At 41.1% G+C, this 14,382-nt stretch overlaps 1 non-coding gene across 1 annotated transcript; it reads left to right on the top strand.

Moving 5' to 3' along the window:
* The first annotated feature begins 12,557 nt into the window (after window positions 1-12,557).
* On the top strand, window positions 12,558-12,639 carry trnal-aag (transfer RNA leucine (anticodon AAG)). The gene has a single exon. It is a non-coding gene; the product is annotated as a tRNA-Leu (tRNA).
* The last annotated feature ends 1,743 nt before the right edge of the window (window positions 12,640-14,382 follow it).

The following is a 14,382-nucleotide window of genomic DNA, read 5'->3' as shown; positions in this document are numbered from 1 at the left end:
CCCCTTCCTCTCTCCATTTCCTCCCCTCTTCTGCTCTTCCACATCCTCCTCACCCCTTTACCTTCCAGTAATGACTCTTTTCCTGTCTTTCTCCCTTCCCCTCCTTCCTTCTCTTCAGCCTCCTCCTTACCCTCTTCCTCTCCCCTGTGTCTCCCTCTCATGTCGCTTGCAGTTTTCAACTCTGTGTGTGCGTACGTGCAAATTCTTCCCCTCCCCCATCAGTTTCGCTTCGCTCTTTTCTAACCCCCCCTCCCCTCCCCTGCTCCTCTTCTTCCTCCCTCCCTCTTCTTCCTCCCTCTCCAGTCTCATTTACACCCTTTCCACCTCCTCTACCCTCCTTTCCTCTCCCCTGGTGTCTCCCTTCCCTCCTCTCCTCTCATTAGTCAGTGTCCATAACTCACCCCTCCACTCCACTGTCTCTCCTCGTGCTCAGTCCTCCAATCCCTAACACATCCTCACTAATGAACAACTGCTATATTTCTCCCCTCAGCCCTTCTCCCCTTACCCGTCCTCCTCCCTTTTCTCTCTGTCCTTTCCTCTCCTCATCCTCAGTCCTCCCCTCCACTTGTCACTCCATCTCCCCCCACCACCTTCCCTCCTCTTCGCGCTCGGTTTCTCTTCGATCTCTCAGAGCCGAGTGTACCTCCTACTCTCTTTTTTAGCTCACTCTTTCTTCCACCTCCTCCCCCCCCCACCCCACACACAGACACACACCCAAGCTCTCCACTTGTCTCATTTCTCCTCCTAGCCCGTCTATCTGTCAGTCTGTGTGCTCTTCTCTCTTCCATTGAGGCAAAACGTGTCTCCCGTACTATCTCCCCAAGTCTTCAGTCCCCCTCCTCCCCCTGACTCCCATCCCTCCATCTATTCCTCCTTTGACTCCCCCGAGTCTCTCTGATCTCAAGAGATGCAAGGTGTAGAATCAGATGCGATAGAAAGGATTCTTCCTGCCGAGGTTGGTTGTAGCTGCCGTTGTACTGGAGGACCACTGAATGTTTCTGCTCGTTTTAGTGCCACGGTGAAATGCGATGAGGCCTCATCGGTTTGCCACAGAAATGGATCAGGGTATGTAAATTCAAGCTGAGTTTAAAAGGACAATAACATCACTGGAGTGTCTGCTGCACAGCTCGGCCTGCTGTATATCTGCAATGTCATCGTGTGCACAAGAAATTAGGAACTCTTGCATAATAGATATGCAGCCGTGTCTCAAGGCCTCATCACTTTTACCTTTTTTTCCCCTGTAAAGCACTCTCTGCTTACAGATCAGGTGTTAATTTCCTGAGGCTCTGTGCTCAGCATGTAGTGCTCAAACCCCCACAAGTAGGTTCCAGGCCTTAGTATAAACTGTGATACAACAAGATGAACTTAAAAAGACACACGCAGAAGCACTAACACTGACATCCATTATCAGCCATGTTAGGAGCATGACTGCACTCAGCAGATTTAGTGTCAGTATTGACTGATGCAAAACTCCAGTCTGATGCCGGTGGAAATTAGTCACCAAAGATAGTCAGGATCCCTGCTTTGGGGCATAATTTACTGAAAAACTGCACAAAAACACAACATTCAGTTTTTGAGACACCTTTCTTACGGTCAAAAGCGTTGTTAAGGTGGAAAAAATGGATTTAGCCTCCTTGGTTTATCAGCTTAACTCAGAGGTAGTTTATCCAGTACCAGTCACAAACTGTAGCTTAAGGCTAGAAAGCTGCAAAAGGGTGCAACTCATCCAAACCCTTAAAATAAAAAAAAGTACAAAAAATAACACAAAAAGCATCATGGCCAGCTTTTGACTCTTACGTGGCTCACACAGTTTAATAATATTAGCATATTTAGAGAACAGAACGATCCAGCCACTGTTCATGCACTCTTAGAAGTTGAAGAGCCTCAGGCAATCTCTTAGGTTTCCTCATTTTTTGGGTAATATTGACTTTTTTCAACTAAAAAAAAAAAACACCCTAAAGTTTACCCAGTAACAGCTGGGATCTGGGATTGGTTGTGTTTTTGAGGTCTGGATTCTTGTTTAATGCTGTTAGTATGTCACTTTCTGCTTAACATCTGTTGTTGCTTTATTTGAGTTGGGTTTTTTATAACACTCTTTAGGATTTGACTTCCTGCTTGGGCTTTGTCAGTCTTGTGAGTCACTTCAGGTTTGTAATATTTTTACGTTTTGTTTTCTCCCTCGATTCTGTTATTCGATCCTCCCCAGGGTTTCTCTGAGTCATGTTTAATCTGGGGTTTCTTGTTTGCATCTACTGTCTGTCTTTAGTTTCATGTTTTAGTTTGGTAACATCTTTTCTTTTATTCTCTGGTATTGAATTTTATTTCCAGATTGTCAGATTGCCTTGATTAGTTTAAACTTTGTCTCTTTCCGTCTTATTTCCAAGCCCCAGTGTATCGTCTGTGTGTATTTACAGTCCTGTCCTTCCTCTTAGTCTTTTTCATATAGCATCAGTGTATCTTCCCAGGTGAATTTTCTCTTTTTCTGGCTTCTTATGAAGATTGTGGGTTTCTTTTGGTTCCTTTTTGGACTTTGCTTTTAGCCCTAATTTCCTTCGGGATTAATAAAGTATTCTGATTCTGACAAATTAAAGTTTGCTTTTGAGTCTTTTGTTCATTTCAAACTTTACACCTTAGCTGTCCAGCACATTTTTTACTTAAAAGCTCTAGTACATATTGACACGTTTACTTCTACTTATTCAGCTTTGTAGCCTAAATTGCAGTGTAAAGCACTGGGTCAGTAAGCACTATTGCTAATAAATCTGTTGGATTATTAACTATAACGTCACCAAAGCTGATGCAACTCAAATCAAGCACAACAAATCCCTTTGAGTCACAGTAAGCCGGTGATGCCATTTTGGCATCTTTTGTTGAAAAATGGTGGGTTGTCCTTTAAAAAAAAAAAATATATAGAGATACAGCCTGGTACAAGGGCCTCCAGGGCTCTGAAGAGGTACAGTTAGTGACTGTCAGGGCGCGACCCAGCATTTTGAGTTTATTTTGTATGCCTGATTTCTTATGATGTATTAGAGTAATGGTAAGTTCTAGTGTTATTATTAGCATGTCTTACACTGAAAAAAGGGATTGGCCAGCTCTTGGATTTATGTAAGCAACTTGCGTGTATTTAACACAATTGCCTCATGGTTTAAAGTTAAGTGTAACTATATAGTGTAAAAACTACATGATATGCAGAGCGGGTAGATTAAATTGTTCATATCATGTTCGAGTGAAGTAAGTCAATGATATAGCAATGTTAAATCTCGCGACACTGCACGGGATTTCAGTCTTGCACTCTTTGGATCGTGGTTTGAGGAAGGCATCCATCTCAGTCAAGTCGAACAGCCACCTCTACTTTTTTTGGTATACCGAAAGAAGTAAATTGGGTGGTTGTTACATTAAAAAAGTCTACTTTGTAATTTGAACACAAAATTTTCATGTTTCTATCTTGAACGTAATAAAATCATGTAGGATCTGTACGAAATTCAACAACTTAATTTGTTCTTGTGGAGATGACATGATACAATCTAGTAAGAATGGTTAGTTGCTGGACTCATGAAATTAACAAGATCACATGAGATTTCTAACTGCGGGAAAATCACTGGAGTAATAAGAGGCAGACAACTACACACACACAAAGTGTATGCTATTGCTTTTTATTGTGGTTTAACCTGTCAAGGACAAAAACGTACAGAAAATTCTGCATCAAGCCTTGCAATCATAGCTTTCCTACTTTTGTCAACCCTGGATTGGCGACATGGTGGTTAGCGCCGTTGTTTCACAGTAAGCAGGTCCTGGGTTCAAATCCACAATCTGGCTAGTTTGCACTGGTTTGTCTCTGGGTATTCTGGTGTCCTCCCACAGTTAAAAGTCATGCAGTTATTAGAGTTAACTTATTGTGATTCTAAATTCACCGTGAATGCAACCAGGAAAAAGACAGGAGGATGTTAGTTGTTGTAGATCCATTCAACTTTTATGATAACCAGACTCTGGACTTTTTTGAACATTATGTAATATGAAGACAACATGTAGTATTTAAGTAATCAAGTAGTACTGTGGTAAAGGTTATTGAATAGTGTTGAAATAAAATGACAAAATTGTGAAGGATTAAAATATTCCAAGAGCTCAACTTACTTAATCTAAACATGTTTCAATCACGTTTCATGAACACAAAATGCACAGGTTTATTGACTATGAATAAGTTGTGTTGATTTAACTCAGTTGTTTAAGTTTCTGCCAAAGCAAAACGTTTGTGTGCAACCAATGTCCACTATTGAATCAAGTAAATCCAACATGGCCTTTTTTTCAGTGTAATTAGGTTTTGTTTAGTTAAAGTTTCATCCATGATCCCTTCTGTTGTTTTCTGTTTCCTGTGTAAGTCTCTTGTCCTCTATATGTGATTTTTAGTTATGTCTGTGCCTCGTTCCCATTATCTGGTTCCATGTTCCTCTCCTTGTGTATCATTCTGTCTCCCCAGTCTGTTATACCTTTCATGTCTGTGTTTTCCATGTCATATTGTCAAGCTCGTGTCGTCACAGTTTTCGTCTCATTATGTTTGCTGTTTTATTTTGACAGTCTCGTGTTTCCATGTTCAGTGTGTATAGTTTTGTTTCCCTTGTGTTAATTTGTGTCAGCTATGTTCCTCATGTGTTTCCACTTCCCTCATTACCGTTCTGTGTATTTAAGTCCTGTCTTCCTTTGTTCGGTCTCAGGTTGTCTGTTGAGTTCTCGTCATATTTCCAGGTTTTTTCATGTTCAGGTTTTTATCATGTTCAAGGTTTTGTTCTTTGTCTCTTCTGTTTAGCATTTAGTTGTTCCCAGTTTAGTTCTGGTTAGTTTAGCCTCAGTGTGTAACTGCTTTTTGTTTTGTACCTTTTCCCAGCCACAATTAAACGGCTCGACTTTTGTTAAATTATAATTTTGTTCCAAGTGTCTGCATTTGGGTCCTCCTCCTCCCTCCATATGGTCTGCCAGTGCAAACCGTGACAAGTGATGTTCATCGGGTTGTCAGTAAAAGTTCTTTAAGGGATGATATAATCGGTAGCCACAGCAATCTTAGAAGCAATCTAACACTCTGAGGTCCTAACATTACTGAAAAAAATCTTAATTATCAGGGGGTTGTTTAAATAACAATGTTAATATGTAATAATCACTTTTTTTGATAAACAGACATTGTTACCAGAGTTATGCTCTTATATGAAACTGAGCTTTGATGAGTTTTATCAAAATTCTGTTTATTAGGTATCCAATCAAATGGCACTTCTTTACATTTCAGAGGTGTTGGATCCACATACACTCAGTGGACATTTTATTAGGTACACCTTGCTAGCACTGGGCTGGATCCTCTTTTGCCTTCAAAGCTGATCCAATAAGGTGCTTGAAACATTCCTGAGATTTTGCTCCATATTGACCTGACAGTATCGCACAGTTGCTGCAGATTTGTCAGCTGTGCATCCATAATGTGAATTTGTCGGTGACTAGTGACTTGTCATGTTCAAGAAACCAGTTGCGGATGATTTGATCTTCGTGATGCGGTGCGTTATCCTGCTGGAAGCAGCCATCAGAAGATGGTACAGTACATGGTGGTCATAAAGGGATGGGCATCTTCAGCAACAATGGCTGTGGTGTTTAAACAATGTTCAGTTTGTACTAAGGGCCCAAAAGTGTGCTAAGAACACATCCCTAACACCATTACACCACCAAAAGTCTGAACTATGATACAAGGCAGGCTGGACCCAGCCTTTCATGTCATTTTGTGCTAAATCTCATTGTTTGAGCAGAAATTGGGACTCATCAGACCAACACCATTTTTCCTCTATTGTCCAATTTTAGTGTGAATTGTACCCTCATTATCTTGTTCTTAGCTAACAGGATTGATGTTAGGTGTGGTTTTCTGCTGCTATAATCGATCTGCTTCAAAGTTCGATGTGTTATGTGTTTAGAGATGCTCTTCTGCATGGCTTGGGTGCAGTGAGTGCCTGTTTGAGTTACTGTTGCCTTCCTACCTGCTTGAAGGAGTCTGGCCAGAGAACTGCTGCTCGCTGGATATTTTCTGTTTTTTGCACCGTTCTCTGTAAACTCTACAGTATATTGTGGGGGGAAATCCCAGCAGACCAGCTCTTTCTGAAATATTCAGATGATCTATCTAGCACCAACAACCATGCCACCTTCAAAGTCACTTAAAATCACCTTTCTTCCCCATCCTACAGCATATAGACATCTTGACGATGTCTATATGCCTAAACGCACTGAGGTGCTTCCACGTGACAGCCGATCAGACATTCGCATTAACAATTAATCGGGTGGAGAATAATAAAAACAAATCTGGTGAGAGTAGCCTGAAAATAAATAAAACGTTAAATATTCCCAGTGAATAGAGATAGACGTGTGATTCTGGAGGCAGATATCAGATATTTCAGGTCAAATATGGATCCTGTGCTGCATTTTTAACAGTGAGACAGCCACGAACTGGATATCGAGTCTCTCTTTTTCAGTTCTACGCTGCAGAGCTCTCTGTGCTGAAAGAGGCCTCGTTCTCATCCACCATTCTCCTTCGGTCCTTTCCACACTGCATCTGTTGATTCCCTCTCTCATCCTCCTCCCCTCTGCTTCTCTGTGTCTCCCTGCTGCCTCATCTTTCACCTCTCTCCTCCTCATCCTTTCTCTTCTATCTTCATTTACTTTGCTCTTCACCCTTTCAAGTTTGGTCTCATCTGTCCTTGTCTTGATATTCTTGGTTTGTGCCTGTCTATATATCTATGTATGTATGCACAGAGCATTACTGAGCTTCACAGTTGTGCGCGTGAACGTTTATATATATATATATGTGTGGGTGGTAGTGGGAGGGGGGGCAGCTTGCTTTTTAGTATCCCCTCATATGCTGGTCTCTGTGCATATTTAAAGACAAAACAAAAGAAAATGTAGTCGAATAGTTTCTGTTCAGGTCCTGTTTATAATTCTGTGTTTCTGCCGTGGCTATGCATCCAAAAATAAAAGAAGACCTGCTTGTTACAGTGAGTATGGGGCCTCAGTAGGCTTTGTCGCGCCCCCTACTGACACATGAAATAAATAGTTTTTCTACTAACAGCCAAGAGACAGATTCCCTGAAGACAAAAGACTGTGGGCGGGGTTTAGAGACTGGGCCATCTGCGCTGGGGAGGTTACTGAGAGAGAGAGAACCCCCCATACACAGGGCCTTTATTTGCATTATGGAAAAGTGGGTGGGCTTGTGTCGGTGGCCATTTCATATCCCACCAAACCAAGAATTCCCAGAGTCAACAATCCAGAGTCTAATAATTAACCCTTTTGTTTTGGGCTGGCCTTATTCTAGTCAACGCCAACATGTGGAAAAGTACTGAGGCGGCGACCCTTCAGTCGGCTTCAAAACGTCTGATCAATGAGATTAAAATTTATTTGGAAAGGCAGTTCATGGTATTAAGAATTACTTCACCACCCTTTACTCACCAGTATGATGTCATAAACTACAAATACTGATAAACAGAGTCTTTTGGGATTTGAGAGCGTATGCTCCAGATATAGAAGAGCTGATCATAGATGATATGTAACCATAGTTAACAGCTGAAGACCCTTACATTTAGCAAAAACCCAGTACACAATCAGTACCCCAAACTGTTCATATGTACAGGAAACACTGTAGTTAACCTGCAAAATGTGGAAGCTTGCTCAAAACCTTTTATTCTCGTCTCAAATGAACTTTTAACAATAATAAAGGAGTGTCATCACTGACATCGAATGCCTACTGCACCAGATTATTATTTTTCTGAGGAGAATGTTGCTACTGTGCCCCAAAGTGAAAACTCTCCACATGCTGAACTCATGAGGACAAGGTTTTACTTGAGAATTAAGAGGAATTTGTATATGTGTTTGTGATCCAAATAGATTGTTTCCTCTCAGCAGAGAAGTAGCAGTCTGTGGAAATCATCACATGCACATTATGTCGTCTGCAGAGCCCCCAGGTGAAAGTCAGAAGTATTTAAAACAAGCAGCTTTTGCACATTTTTTGCTAAAAATGTTGATGTTCTCAATTCTGAAGCAGCTTTTCCCATTTTTTTTTTCACTTTAAATGCAGCGTTGCCAGGATAGTTAATCATCTGTCAAGATTTATTTTTTAGTGTAACTAAAGAAAGTCACTTTCACCAAAATCCCAAATTATTTCAGCGATGTGTAAACCAATGTGTTTAAACTGTGAGGAGATGAAGTCAGAATCATGCAGGATTTCCTGAGTGAATATTCTTCAGGTGCTGATTTCACTGGCATGTTTACTTTGTACATCTTGATGCATTCTCAATCATCCAGGTAAGTAAATCTCCAAAAGTTGATTCTGTTCATCTGGTCGTAGCGTTTTGTGGGAGAAACGTTTCATCACTCGCCCAAGTGACTTCTTCAGTCTCAGGTTTAGTTTATACAAAGCACCCTTACACTGTGAGGGGAATACTTTTCCCTCAGTGGTCACACATTATAATCAACTACAGTTACAATGACAGGAAAAAACAACAACTTTATTTGTTGTTTATTTGTTGGAGGATTCATCTGTCAGGATCTTAGATGTCAGCTGCACAATAATACCACCTTTAATTTCTGGGACATCAGTCTTTAAAGTCAAAAGTCTTATTAATGTGGAAAACACAACACAAATATTGCATTTGCTTAAAAACAATACTTCTACTTTGCCCACATGTAAACTGTAGACAGTATATTAAGTCACTTGTGTTAATGTCTTAAAACATTTCCAAGCAATAACAATGAAAAATCCTCAGTTTGAATGAAACGCCGTGAAGCATTTCTTATGTTTTCGATAACTTTAAACGCAATTTGAGAACGAAGCCAAAGCAACAGCGAAAAACTGCAACAAGCAGGAACCTGCATATAAATATTTTACCAGGGCTACCGTCTGCCCATGGATGAGGAGCCAGTATGTGTGGCGGTGAGAGGCATCAGAATATAGGAAGATGCAGACGAGTGCCGCATACATAGCAGTCCCTCCCTGATATTTTTCAAGGGAGATAACTGAGAGTGTGTGGTTACGTGGAGCGACAGGCTGTGACTCTGAGTACTGGGTATTTAACACCTAGTGGGGTTGTCACCTTGAAGTTGGTCCAGAGAGTCGTTGACCCACCCTCTGTCATCATGCGAGTCGTTACAGTTCACAGGAGCCAAAGTGTGATAATGTGTGACCCTTAACAAGTCACACGATGAGCAGCCGTGTGTTCTCAGACAAATATCTGTAGCTTGGTACAGCAGATATTTACTAACAAGTAGAAGACTTATATTTCAATAAGTCTTCTTATAGAAATATGTATTTTCTATAAGAAGACTTATTGAAATATAAGTCTTCTACTTTTGACCAGTCTGTTCACGCGGTGATAAAGAAACTTATGGAAAAAATATGGAAAACAAAAAACAAACATATACAGTGGAAATAAAATATGCAACCGTGTATTACAACAAGAAAATAACTGTAATGTCTGTCACTCCATTCAGCGACTGACAGTCAGTCCTCATAAATCCCCTCCTGCAGTAAAAGCAATGAAGAATCTATAGTCTTGCTTCCTCTTTACCTGAGCAGCTCCTCCATGTTCATTCAGATTTTGAATACTAGATGGACTCTTCACCTTACTGGTTTAAATGTTTGCCTACCAAGTGAAAACTCTCTGGTTTGATCCTGGGAGGAAACACAAATCCCTTTGAGGGATCTATCAGGAAGGACATCTGCTGTAAAAACCCTGCCAAGCCAAATATGCAGAGCTACCTGCTGTGGTGACCTCTTGTGACGAAGAAGGAGGCAGCTGAAAGTAGCTTCTCATGTCACATGCAATTTCATTTAAACATACGTATTATACAGGCAGTAACTGTTCAAAGGATTGACAGTTGTGCCTAATTATTTGCCTGAATGTGCTGAAACATGTGCAGACACTAACAAAGAAGGAGAAATGCTCAGTAGTAAAAAGTATACCCTAACAAGGATAACTGATGAGGCAGTATAGGAAATATAAACTCTTATGTCAACCTTTACTGGCTTGGCTTCCATTTAGAGCAGACTGATCTAGTGCGAACAATCCAATTGTTGGATAAGGCATTAGAAAGAAGTCACTGTGGTAAAGAAACCACAAAAAAGCAGGAAAATCAAGGTCAGACCCCTGGCTGTTATTAGGAAAAACAGCAAGGAGACAAAATGTTACCACAAGTTTAACCATCCTGCGATATTTACATGAGCTGGAAACTAATTTAAATCTTTACAGATTTATGCAAATCAAAGTTTTTCCTAAAACAACATGCAAAATCCTTAAAAGGTTTGTGTTACTTCTGCACAGCAGAATTCAACACCTGGCGACATGTGGGTAAAAAAAAGTCAGTGATTCTGAAATAAATAAATAAATAAATAAAGTAAAGCCCTGAATTTTGACAGTAGTGGCCCAGGTGGAGGTATCAAGCATCACAAGCAAATATCAAATTTAAATATATTCTCTCTGTTTGACCTTTGACCCGTACTGTGACCTTAAATTTGTCCTTCCCAGTAGCAGAAAATGTGTAATGCTGCAGAGTAAAGTTGCGTGATTTTTTAAAAAATATATTAAGTGACGTGACTCCCAGAGTGCGCACCAATGACATGCAAATTAAACATTTGCATTTTCACTGTTGGTGCCCCACATTGTTAAGTGATGAACTAAGTTTGGTTGTGAAGATCTACAGAGAGACATGCAGCCAAGAAGAAGAAACCAACATGTCATGTTACATGTCATAACATTATCCCACCTAAACACAACATGCTGGTCTGGCCTGGCAGGCTGGAGCCCAGATAAATTTACCGTTAACAGACCCTTTGTGTGAACCGAACTTGAACAACGCTGCTTTGTATTGTGGTGTAATTTTGTCTCTACGTGGAACTGTTTTTTTTAATTTATTTTAAAATGTTAGAACGTATATAAGTGTGAAATGTAAAAAGTTCAACATCGTGGGAAACCGTCAATCATGCATTTAAATTGTTATATTTGGATTCAGCAAAGTCAATAAGAAATGTCACATTTCATCTCTGAAAAAAACCCGCTGACCAGTGTTATAGTTTAATGCAGATAGTTTGTTTTGATAAACAGTTAAAGGTTTTTAAATTACAACCTTTTTCACATTAGTTGCAATGTTTTGCGACTGATTGTATGAGCTGTTTGGGGAAATGCATCTTGTTTTACAAACGCTGTAAAAAATTTGAGAGTAATTGACAAAAACTTTCATTTCTAGCTTCAGTAGAATGAAATAAGAGCTGTAGTATGAACTGGCTAATTTCCCAAACCTCCACCTCCACCTATTGGTCACTGTGGCAAACTCCTTCTCCAGACATGCCAGATTTGCCCAGAGCAGCATGGGGTTTCACGCTGTGGCAGTTATCTTTCACTCGCATGATTAACTATGAGCTATAGATGCACAACTGAGAAAAGTGGAGTATTTGGTTTGTATTCTTATAAAATCTTAGCAAAATAGCAGAAAAGACACTGAAATTTTCTACTGGAAATTCCAACCAATAATTATGTAAATATACTTAGAAATCATTTTCTTTTATTCTTTTCCATGTAAATTATTAAATTATTTAACCACTATTACTATTAGTAATAATGATGATGTAAAGTATTGTGATGTAAGTGCTAGTGAAGTAGTGAGTATATATTGTGAGAAAGAAATATTTTGAAAAACTTGCCCCAAATTAGAAGCCTCCAACTCCTGGTGGGAGACAAAGCTGATGGAGGTAAGGTCCTGTGGGACTTAAACCAGACTGACAACCAGACATATTGGTGTTTGAGAAGGAGAAGCAGACCGCAGTGGTGATAAATGTGGCAATCCCAGCGGACAGCAACATCAGGAAGAAGCGGCACAAGAAAATAGAGGCGTACCAGGGGCTGAAGGAACAGCTGGAGCAGATGTGGAAAGTGAAGTCCAAAGTGGTCCAAGTGGTGACATTAGCATTAGATGCTGTAACTCCCTAAACTGGAAGAGTGACTTCAGAAGGCAAATGTGCCATAATTTCACTAAACCTCCGTTGCTGCACAGACAAAGCACAGGAAAATGAACAAGCTCACGCGTGAAATGCGGATGCTTTGTTTTCACGTTGAGAAAACTTGTTCAGAACACAGTCGGTGCTTTATAAAAAAGAAGGGTCTTATTTGAAAATACAATGCTTACATGCGTTTTCTGTCATATATGCAGCTGTTTGACACATGCGCGTTTGAGTGACGGTAACGTCTGATTTTGACTCAGATAACCAGAACTGGAAAAAAATGTATTTAATGAGTTACCAGATTACTGTAGCTGCCGCACATGTTACTCTCAGCCTGTTATTTATGAGCCTTTCACGTTTTGAGCATTATTCTGTCATAGAAGTAGTAAAGGTCAGAGGTCATCCTCCTGTACTGAAAGTGCCGCGTGCTTCCTGACCTGTGCTGCCTGGCGCTCTGTCGTCACAAACAAGGAAACCATGTTCGCGCTAACGCAGCGGTGCGTTCAGGTACTGTCAGAAAAGTGACCAACAGCTCTTTCAGGAAAACAGGTTCGCACGTGGTAGCGTGGCCGAGCGGTCTAAGGCGCTGGATTAAGGCTCCAGTCTCTTCGGGGGCGTGGGTTCGAATCCCACCGCTGCCAGACATTTTTCAAGTACACATAGAAAGCTGCAGTCAATACACACAGAATATACTTTAAACATGTGGTCTTTGTGAGTAGAACAACAACAGAATTAGGTGTGACAGTTGAGTTGATAGTGAAATCTGTATAATTTCAATAATTCAAGGATACTTGGCTCCTTTTAAAATGATGTAGAATAGTAATGGAAAAAAAGCAGCTTTTAATGAATTTAAAGTTTTACTACATCAACACAATGTAAGGTTCAAGGTTCAGGTTCAAGGTTCTTTATTTGTCACATGCATAGTTATACAAGTATAACACACAGTGAAATGTAGCCTGACACGCTCCTCGACATGTGCAAAAATTGTGGGGGGGGGGTGTAGAGGAAGAACATCATATATATATATATATATATATATATATATATACATACAGTATATACATTGGGTGAATGTGCAGTAGTAGGAGCAAGCAGGTGAATTCTGTACATTAATAAGAATAGACATCTGACTATTTTACAGGATAGACAATATAAACATATTTAAAATTAAAGGAATTGAAATGTACATTGTGCCTTGGTTTAGTGTCTGGAAGAGTCCTGTCTCAGTCAATTATAGATGATGTGAGAGGGCGGGTGTGTGTGTTTAGGGCCCGGATGGCTTGGGGATAGAAGCTCCTCTTGAGTCTCTCTGTCCTTGCCCGGAAGATGCGGAACCTTCTACCAGATTGCAGAAGTTGGAACAGTTTGTTGCCAGGATGGGACGGGTCCTTCAGTATCTGCGCTGCTCTAGTCCGGCATCTCCTGGTGTAGGTGTCCTGAAGCGGGGGGAGAGCAATCCTGCAGCAGCGTTCTGCTGTACGGATCACTCTCTGGAGAGCTTTTTGGTCCTTCACACAGCTGTTCCCGAACCACGATGTCATGTTCTGTGTGAGGATGCTCTCCACAGCGCCTGTATAGAAAATCCTGAGGATCTTTGGAGAGACCCTGAACTTCCTCAGTTGTCGTAGGTGATACAGGCGCTGCCTAGCCTTTTTGGTCTGGACCTGAATGTGGGCAGCCCATGTCAGGTCTGAGGAGATGTGGACACCAAGATACTTGAAGGACTGCACCCTCTCCACTGGAGCTCCATTGATGATAATGGGCTTGTAGTCTCTGTGCTGACCCCTTCTGAAGTCCACCACCAGCTCCTTGGTCTTGCTGACGTTCAGCTGGAGGTGGTTGTCCTGGCACCACGATGCCAGATTCTTCACTTCATCCATGTAGGCCGCCTCATCGTTGTTGGAGATGGCACCCAACACCACTGTGTCGTCAGCAAACTTCACAATGGTGTTGGAGCCATGGGTGGCCACACAGTCTGAAGTGTAGAGGGAGTAGAGCAGTGGCGAGAGGACACATCCCTGAGGTGCTCCTGTGTTGATGGTGATGCTGTTGGAGAAGCACCTGCCCACCCTCACCACCTGAGTTCTGCCAGTGAGGAAGTCCAACACCCATGCACACAGACGGCTGTTAAGTCCCAGATCCCTCAGCTTTGTGAACAGTCTGCAGGGCACTATTGTGTTAAACGCTGAACTGTAATCAACAAACAGCATTCGCACATAGTTACCCTGTTTCTTGTCCACGTGGCTGAGAGTGGTGTGTAGGACGTGGGCGATGGCATCCTCTAAGGGGATTTGCATAATGACTACTTTTATTTGTTTTATTATTGTTATTATTTCATTTCATCCCACAATGGCAGCTACAGTTACTCATCTCCATTAACTGGA

This window comes from Aulonocara sp. 'chitande type north' Nkhata Bay, linkage group LG3, assembly GCF_057382095.1.
Source record: "Aulonocara sp. 'chitande type north' Nkhata Bay isolate Kocher_YH1m ecotype deep benthic linkage group LG3, A_spYH_male_GT1.1, whole genome shotgun sequence".
NCBI lineage: Eukaryota > Metazoa > Chordata > Actinopteri > Cichliformes > Cichlidae > Aulonocara > Aulonocara sp. 'chitande type north' Nkhata Bay.
The sequence above is the reverse complement of the archived record's forward strand: the minus strand, read 5'-3'. Positions and strand labels throughout refer to the sequence as shown.